Here is an 11,077-nt window from a genome sequence, read left to right as displayed (position 1 = left end):
TATAACAGGTATTCTGAACATTGTAGTGCTGGCAGACGAGGGACGAAGGAAGGATGAGAGAGAGATTTTAATGAATAAAGGAAGCTGGTTGATAGCCTAGCGTGCTACTCCAGAGTAGGGCGAGACACACAGTGCGCTGAACTAACTTTAATATCAAAGGAGGGCGATCCACCTATTCTTATACAGTATCCAAGAAGCCAGTGATTGTACTGCATATGCTCAAATCAAGACAAAAAAAAACAATAAACTATATAATACTGTATAAGAACGTGCAGGTCGCCCTCCTTTTACATTAAAGTTGTTAGTTCAGCACACTGTGTGTCTCGTTCTTTCATCGCTCTTCTGTCAGCACTACAATGTTCAGAATGTCAAACCAACTTGCCCAGCAACACACACTACGGCAGGTATGTCTTTTTCCTCCTCTGCATTCACATAGTATTGCTTGTCCAAAGCAGGTATTTTTTTGTACTGCAAAAAACACTACCCAGAAATACTCACGCTCAATGGTATTGTAAAAAAGGTCCTTAATACTCTTCTTTTCAAGTTGTCAGTGTAGACTGAAGGCTTTCCCTGCTTCATCCATAAAATCTGCTCACATGATGTGATGTTGGCGGTTGGAGACTTCAAATTATGGCCCCAAATCAATATGAGTATCCTGTGTTAAAAATGATAGACAACAAGCACAGCTATAACACTGATCTTTCAAGATATTGTTCATATTGCAAGTGTTCACAAGCCCTCCAAGAGTCCCAAAAGTTGAGTTCTATAAAGTTACGATAACAAAAATATTTAATTAGTCTGCAAAGTACATCGTCATCATGAGCTTGACTACGCCCACTGGAGGGCAAAGGCCCCTCCCATGTCTCACCAATTAACCGTCCTTTGCCAGTTGCGGCCATCGTATTCTCGCAAATTTCTTAATCTCATCTGCCCACCTAACTTTCTGCCGCCCCTTGCTATGCTTGCCTTCTCTTAGAATCCACTCCATTACCCTTAAAGACCAGCAGTTATGTTGCCTTCAGATTACATGCCCTGCCCAAGCCCACTTCTTCCTCTTGATTTCAACTAGGATGTCATTAACTCATGTTTGTTCTCTCACCCACTCCGCCCTCTTCTGATCTCTTAACGTTACACCTATCATTTTTCTTTCTATAGCTCGCTGCATTGTCCTTAACTTAAGCTGAACCCTTTTTGTTAGCCTCCACATTTCTGCCCCATAGGCGAGTGCCGGCAAGATACAGCTGTTGTATACTTTTCTATTGAGGGATATTGGTAAACTGCCATTCATGATCTGAGAGAACCTGCCATATGCGCTCCACCCCATTCTTATTCTTCTAGTTCTTTCCCTCTCATGATCTGGATCAGCTGTCACTACCTGCCCTAATTAGACATATTCTCTTACTACTTCCAGCAGCTGGCTACCAATTGCGAACTGCTGTTTCCTTGCTAGGCTGTTGAACATTACTTTGGTTTTCTGCACGTTAATTCTTAGCCCCACCGTTCTGCTCTGCCTGTCTAACTGATTGATCATGCTTTGCAGTTCATGTGCTGACTGACTTAACAAGGCAATGTCATCAGCGAATCGCAGATTACTTAGGTATTCTCCATTAACTCTTATCCCCAACTGTTCCCATTTCAGGTCCCGGAATACCTCCTGTAAACAGGCAGTGAATAGCATAGGCGAGATCGTGTCTCCCTGCCAGACACCTTTTCTTATTGGAATTTTATTGCTGACTTTATGGAGAACTATGGTAGCTGTGCAATCTTTATAAATATCTTCCAATATTTTCACATAACACTCTTCTACACCCTGATTCCACATTGCCTGCATCACTGCTGAGGTTTATACTGAGTCGAATGCTGTCTCGTAATCAATGAACACTATATATAGGGGCTGGTTATCTTCCGCCCGTTTCTCTATCACCTGACTGATAGCGTGAATATGGTCTATTGTCGAGTATCGTTTACGAAAGCCTGCCTGATCATTTGGTTGATTGAGGTCTAAGGTTGTCCTGACCCTGTTAGCAATTACCTAAGTAAATACCTTGTAGGCAACAGACAATAAGCTGATGTGTTTGTAATTCTTCAAGTCCTTGATGCCTCCTTTCTTATGAATAAGATAATGTTAGCATTTTTCCAAGCCCTAGGTACGCTCGAGGTCAAAAGGCATTGCGTATACAGAGTGGCTAGTTTTTCGAGCACAATCTCTCTTCCATCCTTCAACAAATCTGCTATTATCTGATCCTCACCATCTGCTTTTCCCTTTTGCATTGTTCCTAAGGCTTTCTTTACTTCCTCCTTCGTTACTGGCGGGATGTCTCAGTGCTGTGCTCTAGTGCCTCTCTCAGTAACATTCTGATTGCAATCGCTATGGTAGAGATTTGTGTAAAGCTCTTTGGCTGCTTTAACTATCTTATCCATATTGTTAATGACATTGCCCTCTTTGTCTCTTATCACATACATCTAGTTTTTACCTATACCTAGTTTTCTCTTCACTGCTTTTAGGCTACCTCCGCTCTTCAGAGCATGCTCGATTTACTCCATGTTAAACTTCGTGATGTCAGCTACTTTGCGCTTATTTATTATTTTCGACAGCTCTACGAGTTCTATTCTGTCCATGGAGTTAGACGTCCTCATGCTTTGCCATTTCTTAATCAGATCTTTCCCAAGCAACCACAGATATCCGTCGGACGTACGAGCTAGATCCGAACGTCCTTTGCCGAGATCAGACGTACGAACACAATCCTATTTTGGATATCCGTATTCGTACATCCGTCGGACGTACGGACAGTGTCCACTTTTGTATGTCCGCATGAGAGACGAGGTGTACGTCCGAAGGATGTAAGGCCGAGTATTTTCCCAGGCCATAAGTATGGATGTTTTTTATTTCACAGAAAATTCGCGTCTTTCGTGTATGTATACTGTTTTATTTGCATCAGTTGGAGGGTTTGACGCGAAGGTGTCTGCAAATTGGTGCGATTCCACTCCTACCTGCAGTGCAAGAGCCGCCAACGAGCTAAATTTATCTAAGAGGAGAAGCAAGTGCTGCAGAATTTTGCAAGAACTCAATGACTAGTTTTATATTTATAAAACTTCTCCGAATTAGTGGAGTTGTGCGACATGTCCACCGGTTTGCTAGCTAAACTTGCCATTGAAACCATTCGTAAGTATCAAAACTCCCGTGCATTCTGCTATCACGATCATCATAGATGTCAGTTCGCGGTCAGTCCAATCCAATCCATCAGTACGGCTCCGTAGTGCTGTTGTTGACTTGTCGCGTAGTGTTGTCGCGCAGAGCTTTATAGCTCTGTTATTATAATGTGTGGCTTTGTTCGGTCTGTGGACGAAAGTAGTATGTAACTTAAGCAATTCGAAAGATACAGGAAGCGCCTGAAGCTCTTCTGGAACACCGGAATCCCGTACTGCGTCGACCTTGGTTTAAAGAAGGCTTAGTGCACATGTGATTGCCTACGAAGGTATGTATCCAGTACACTTCTTGGAACTTGCTTCTAGGACAATGCAGCATGCTCATATGACATTCGTTCACAGGACAGTGGGAGCAGTAAGCACGAGGAGATGGCTTCCACATGTGTGTGCTGTTCTCACACTTTCGGGAGCCTACATCACACAGCTGCGGAAGCCCTCAACTCGCGCGGCTAATTCCCACTCCTCTTCAAAGTTGCGGGGCAGAGTATTTTTGCATCTTGTTAATTTTTAAGGCATCGCTATGTTCACTGTGCCTATATAAAGAGTGACAACACGCGAAAGGCAGACGCGAAAGGCAGGAAGCACGTGTAGTTCGCAGTGGTTCGCAACGGAAGCTTTGCGGCTTTCTGTGCACAGTCGCGTACAGTGCTGCGCAGGTTAGTGCCCTAAGGCCCATGAGAATAAATAAAGAACAGATACATTGTCAAATATGGTGCGGAAAAGTGAGAGCTGTTATTGCCTTATACTTATTGAGGTGTTTGTTAAAGTGCATTGTCTGTTATACTTTTTATTTTTATTTATTTTATTTATTCTATTTATTCATTTTTTTTAGGCAATACAAGTATTGCCCACGAGGCAAGACAAAAGGAGACTATTGGTCTCCTGACTAGGTCTTGCAGCATTAAACACTTCTATTAATTGGTTCCAATGTTTTTACTTGGGCTGCTGCATTGTGCCATTTGTTTCACATGACTAATGTTTGCCGCGTTCTTTTTATTTCAGAAATCCTGTGGGTGGGAAGATTACGGATGTGTGTCCCAAGATTGCCACATTTGAAGAGTCACATTTAAGAAATTTTTCGAATATAACCCATTGCTCTGCTGATGTATCATCAACCACAATAAAATATGCGTGCTATGCATCAAATTCTTTTGGTTTTCTTGCATCCCGCGGAGTGAAAAAAGCACGCATGCACCATATATGCGATTATTCGAGAAAGATCCGCCAATGGACGTACTCAACTGGACGTCCGTCGGCGGGCAAACCGTATACCTTTGGCCACCTTTCGGACGGCCGATGGACGTCTACCGGCTGTTTGCGGATGTTCAGCGGATGTACAGAACATCCGAAACAGACCTATACTCTGTATACAGACGTATACAGAGTGGCTAGTTTTTCGAGCACAATCTCTCTTCCATCCTTCAACAAATCTGCTGTTATCTGATCCTCACCATCTGCTTTTTCCTTTTGCATTGTTCCTAAGGCTTTCTTTACTTCCTCCTTCGTTACTGGCGGGATGTCTCATTGCTGTGCTCTAGTGCCTCTCTCAGTAACATTCTGATTGCAATCGCTATGGTAGAGATTTGTGTAAAGCTCTTCGGCTGCTTTAACTATCTTATCCATATTGCTAATGACATTGCCCTCTTTGTCTCTTATCACATACATCTAGTTTTTACCTATGCCTAGTTTTCTCTTCACTGCTTTTAGGCTACCTCCGCTCTTCAGAGCATGCTCGATTTTCTCCATGTTTAAACTTCGTGATGTCAGCTACTTTGTGCTTATTTATTATTTTTGACAGCTCTACGAGTTCTATTCTGTCCATGGAGTTAGACGTCCTCATGCTTTGCCATTTCTTAATCAGATCTTTGGTCTCCTGAGATAGCTTCCCAGTATCCTGTCGAACCATCCTACCGCCTACTTCTACGGCACAATCCGTAATGATATCTGTGAGACGATCGTTCATTGTTTCAACATTACGGTCATCATCTTCAGTTCAAGCGAAAAATCTGTTCTGCAGGAAAATCTTGAATTCCTCTACTTTCCCTCTTAATGCTAACTCATTATTAGACTTCCTTTTCACTAATTTCCTCTGTTCTCTTTTCAAATCTAAGCTAATACGAGACCTTACCATTCTGTGGTCACTGCAACGGACTTTTCTGAGGAGCTCCACATCCTCTATGCCAGGGTGAGCACACAGTATGAAGTCCATTTCATTTTTAGTCTCACCATTGGGGCTTTTCCATGTCCACTTCCAGTTAGCTCGTTTGCGGAAGAAGGTATTCATGATCCGTAAATTATTTCTAACTGCGAACTCTACTGATAACTCTCCCCTGCTATTCCTAGAACCTAAGCTATAGTCACCTACCGCCTGGTCTCCAGCTTGCTTCTTGCCTACCTTCGCATTAATGTCGCCTATCAGTACAGTGTACTGTGATTTTACTTTGGTCGTCGCCGATTCCACTTCTTCATAGAAGGTTTCATCGATCTGGTCATCATAGCTTGATATAGGCACGTAGGCCTGCACCACCCTCAGCTTATACCTCTTATTAAGCCCAGTTACGATAGCTGCCACCCTCACGTTAATACTATAAAACTCCTCGATGTTGCCAGCTATATCCTGATTGATGAGGAATCCCACGCCTAGTTCTCATCTGTCTGCTAACCTACGATAGCAAAACGTGCCCACCCTTTAGTACTGTATATGCCTCATCTGTCCTCCTGACCTCACTAAGCCCTATGACATCCCAATTAATATTGGCTAATTCCTCCAACAGCACTGCTAAACTAGCCTCACTGGATAAGGTTCTTGCATTAAACGTTGCTACGTTCAGTCTTCAATGTAGGCCTGTCTGGAGCCAATGATTCTTAGCACCCTCCACTGCGTCACAGGTCTGACTGCTGCCTCGGTCAGCTGCTCTGCAGCCACTGGGGGCTGAGGGTTAATTGGGTTGTTTATAGAAGGTTGCGGCCAAGCACTACACCAGGGTGGCCAAATCATGCCTGTGGTGAGGAAGTGCATTGTCGGTTCTATTGACCGAGATCAGGCCGCACCCCAGGCCTGTTCGTACAGTTCCATCAACACATGGAGTGTCCTCTTTCTAAAGAAACTCGGTGGAGAATTGTGAACACAGGAGACCCAGGGGGGGGGGGGCTATGTCTTGCTAGGGCTAAGCCTCAGCGTGAGGCCCAGAGACTGAGCGTCACGAAAAACGTGGCCAAAAAAGGCCAGCACCCCAGAAAAGGGAGCCGGCGAGGTTCGCGACCGCGCACGGGAGGGTGATGAAACGGCCCACCTGAGTCTCCCAGTGCTGCAGGCCGGACAAACCGAGTGTTTTCTCGGTGAGGGCAGGCACTGTGGCAAACTACAGCAGGGCAATGGGCGGACAATCCCAAGCTGCAGAAACGGCCGAAAAACCGCTGACCAGCCGCAGGAACCGGCAGCGGTGGTCACAGGAACCGGAAGCGGTGGCCACAGGAAGAGCCAGGACCGCTGGCCGCAGCTGAAAATAGACAAAACCTAGTAAAATTACGGAGCTGAGGAGTCAGCAGATCAAACAGTGTCTTCGTCCTCTTCCATGTAACGCGTGAAGTGCAAATGCCTGAATAAAAAGCAAAAAAATGGAGATAAGCAAAACAATTTGATATTTCACTTCAGTATAATGCACTGTCTAACACTGTGCCCAAAGTATGAGAGCACAACAATCTCACTATGCAATAGTGAGAATTTTTTTAACAAAAGCCGACCAGCTACCCAAACAATATTTTATAACCCTTCACCTAATGACATTTCTTTCAGAGCACTGGAAAAAAAAGGTCACACCAGAAACCTGTTTTGTCCCCTGTTTAGGGGTAGAAGAGGAATAAAGCTATCAGCAAAAATGAGTATTAGATGACAATTTATCTGATAATAAATGGGCTAGGAAAAGATGCGCTGAACAGGCAACCAGTTCTCTGCCAAAGTAACATGAAAAGTATGGGAGGGGACATGCAGTTGAGAATGAGTAAAGCTTAGGCGGAATGACAAGAATAGAAAATGTGCACATGCCAGTCCGTCATGGTTAGCTCATGACAACAGTAATTAACTGGAGAGCACCGATGTGTGCCTTTGTGATGTAGTGAGAATTTAATTTGACTGGTGTTAAAAAAACTATTTAGTTGGAAGTAGTTTCTAAAGCTCTACCTGTTTATGCAAAGAGGCATTAAAAACATGAATGCTATTTGTGTTGCTTGCGACAAGCCATTGGTACTGCCAGTAACCGTCCACACTCAACTTTTTTTCTTTTAGTTCAGCCTGACAGTGATGCTTTTGAATCAGCTTGCATCTCTGGTACACAGAGAAAACAACCATAAAATATACAAAATGGTCACACCAGCGAATGGTAGTTCTGCCAATTTACCACGGAACATGCTGCATTCTGTACCAAAATGTTTCTTACACGGTATGGAAAGCTGGCACTCCAGCCTTTCAATGCTCTCCATATCTTTTGAATGTAGTCGCATTTCAACAGCTTTGTTCTACTTGGGAATGTTTATATTCCCCAGAATTTTCTCATTTTAATGTTTGATTACTTCCATTTCCTACAGCACGACAGAGAAGTTTTGAAATTAAGAAATTACATCTATAAACAAAGGAATGATCAAAAAATGTCCAATCAACTTGATGCTGCAGACAATACAAAACCCACCAAAAAGTAGAGCTGCACATTGCACACACGAAAAGAATTTTTGAAATCGAGTACCAGTTATTCATACTGGTTGCCTGTGCTTGAGCCTCTTGCTTCATCTTGAACATGTACAGATGCTGCACTCTATGTGGCCTTCCTAGGGCTTGGATGAGTTTGGCTGGTGCTCCTAGGAACTTTGCTGGTACTTTGGGCAGACTTTTCTGGGCTGCAATTTGTGATAACGTAAAGCCCATGAAGAACCTCTAAACAACATGCAGTTAACAGTGCTATACACATAGTATGTGCGTTTTTTTACTTCAGAAAAAATGTAAACATACAGACTGTTCCGCAATTAATGCTTCTCCCAGCTAAACTGGTGAATTTTTTGAGCTCAGCTTTGGCACAGAAATGGCGTTTGGTTGGCAGAATTGTTTTATACAACACTTTTTTGGGTACTTACCTGAATCAATAACAAGTAGCTGAATATTCTCATCGTCTGTGGCGACGACAAAATGAAACAGGCCGCTGTCTCAGCGATTGCACTGGTGACACCATTTCGTTGGTCGACCATGGAGATTAGAAGGATGGGGGTCTTTTGCAGGAGGTTCGAAGACTCTTCAGCAATTGCTTTATCAATGACCACAAAAAGCTTATATTGGCCAAAACTGCACTAAATCTGAAGACTTTCGTGGTACACCATCGTCAAACCTCCTGCAAAGCAATTCCCCACCTCATTTTGCTGAGTCTCCCTGGCCTAAAAACGAGATGGCACCCATAGTGCAATCGTTGAGAAAGTGGCCTGATTCGTTATGTTGTCCCCGTAGACGATGCAAATATCCAACTTTTTCTTACCGAATCAGGCAAGTGCCTCAAACAAGTGTGGTATAAAACAATTCTGCCGAACAAATGCCATTTCAGTGTAAAATTTGAGCACGAACAATTCACTGTTTTAGCTGTGAGGTGTATTCTACGGTGCACGTTTAATTGCAGAACACACTGTATTTGTAATGGTAGCCCCACTGCCTGAAAGGTAATACACTGGTGGCTTGCATGGTAGGTTATGAAGGCCTGTTTCAACTTGTGAAGTAAACAATACGAAAACCCACCAGGAGAGAGACAGACAGAAAAGTGGTAGAAGGAATGCAGGGAGGTTAACCAGAAGGATGTTTCGGTTGGCTACCCTGTACTGGGGGAGAGGGCACGTAAAAGGAAAAGAAGAAGTAGAGGAATGTGGTCCGGAGCAAACATGGCAAGCAAAGACATGCATGCTAAAAGTCGCAAGCCGCCGCAGATGTGGTGTGCACCTTGAGGGCAGCGGAGCGCTGTGACTTTCGTACAGTACAGTGACAGTCTTAAATCGTTAAACACAAGGCAGTCATATGATGTAGGTCTTGCACAGTTAAACAAGGCTGCTTGCCTTTGCGGTTGATAATACGGATGACAAGGTGAGACACCCAACTTTTTGGAATGATGACACTGGAGGAGCCTTTGTGCCAGCTGCCGAAGAACTGTGAGAACCAGATTAAACACATCCCTGCAGTGCATTTCGTGCATCTGGCATGTGCAGGCTGGAAAACAGCATATGCATGGTGTGAGTTAAGGTCTTCAGCATTGCAGTAACTAGCTTGTCTTCGATGCAAACCGGTGCCTGGTCTAGTGCCCAACCAGCAGGACACGGAGTGCGCAGTGCGTGCTCAGTATTGAAGGAGCGCAATGCTTCGGTACTGATGGCTAAGGCACTTGCAGGCCTTGGCCCTGTTTCAGAGTTTCGCCTTTTGCTCGATTAGCAATAGGCTCGGGACTTAGGGCATGCAGTACCTGCTTGGTGACTGCAGGTGTATGTAGATTCAGTAGGGATGGCCAAGGCATGTCTGCGACAGTTGTACCTGCTTCACCAGTCACAAGGCTCCTCTGTTTTGGAATAGCATGTGGAGCAAAAGGACTAGTTGCAGAAGGTATAACAGCACACAGCACATGCAAGAAGAATATTTGAAATCAAGAAGCATGTCTTTCATACTTACTACTTGTGCTAAAGCTATGAACTCAGTGTGGCTTTTCTGGGGCTTGGACCAGTTTGCCTGGATGTCAACATAATTTTTTTTGTGCTTTAGGCAGTTTTTTGGCTGCAGTTAGAGATAATATAAACCGATGAGAATCTCAAATATGATGCTGTTGACATTGCCATGCGCATGTGTATGTTCCGACTTATGCAAAAATGCAAACATATTGATAATGGTAGCACCACAGCCCCATCATTAGGACATAGGTTGGCGGCTAGCATGGTAGGTAGCCAAGGCTACTTTCATCAGAAGAACCAGGGGAAGAGATTATCCTAGAGAACTATTGCTGCCAACCACGGCCCCTACCTGGAATAACAGAAGCCCATGACTATGTGGCTTTGTGCTGGTGTACACAGGTAGCATCGCTTCGAAAACTTTCCCCTTTAATTACGGCACTCACATGCTAAACAGTGTTTTACACTACTGATACTTGGAATCACCTAGGTTTTCTTCACAATCACTACTCCCCTCTGCAAGACTTCTCACAAGGCACTGCCACTTATAGTGTGGCAATTAAATATTCTGCTTTGCTCTCGCTATGTCAAAGCTACAGTGAATATAAAAATGATGCACTGCCACACGATTACTGCACACTCAGCATCGTATTTAGGCAGCACTTTACTAACCGACTCCACCTTTCTCGACTTTGCCAATGCTTTCGATAAGGTGTCACATCACTTGGTCACTCTTTCTTAAAATAGGTTTCCTGAATATTGACCCTAATCTTCTCAAAAAGATTGAATATATTTTGACTAACCACACTTAGTTTGTATCAGATAATGACTCTCTGTCATCACCTTGTGCCATAACGTCTGGTGTCGCCCAAGGCTTTGTTCTGAGTCCTTTACTGATTTTACTATATATTAATGAGCTTTGAGTTTTAAGAATACTTCCCTCCTGCAGTCCGATCTTGATAACATCTTTATTGGGTTCAGCGATGGTGTGTGGTTCTTAACCCACCAGAGTGTAAAGTGACGTCCATCTCATGCCAATCTAACCTGTCCAAAAGGTTTCATTACAAGATTAATAGAGCTTCTCTAGAGAGCATCTTATACTATAAATATCTTCGTGTTCACACCACTAACAACTTATCCTGGTGCATGCTCGAGTATGTCCCTAATAATGCAAACCATGCCCTTCGCTACA

Source organism: Amblyomma mixtum, chromosome 3, assembly GCF_055824585.1.
Source record: "Amblyomma mixtum isolate Tamu chromosome 3, ASM5582458v1, whole genome shotgun sequence".
Lineage (NCBI taxonomy): Eukaryota > Metazoa > Arthropoda > Arachnida > Ixodida > Ixodidae > Amblyomma > Amblyomma mixtum.
Note: the sequence above shows the minus strand (reverse complement) of the source record.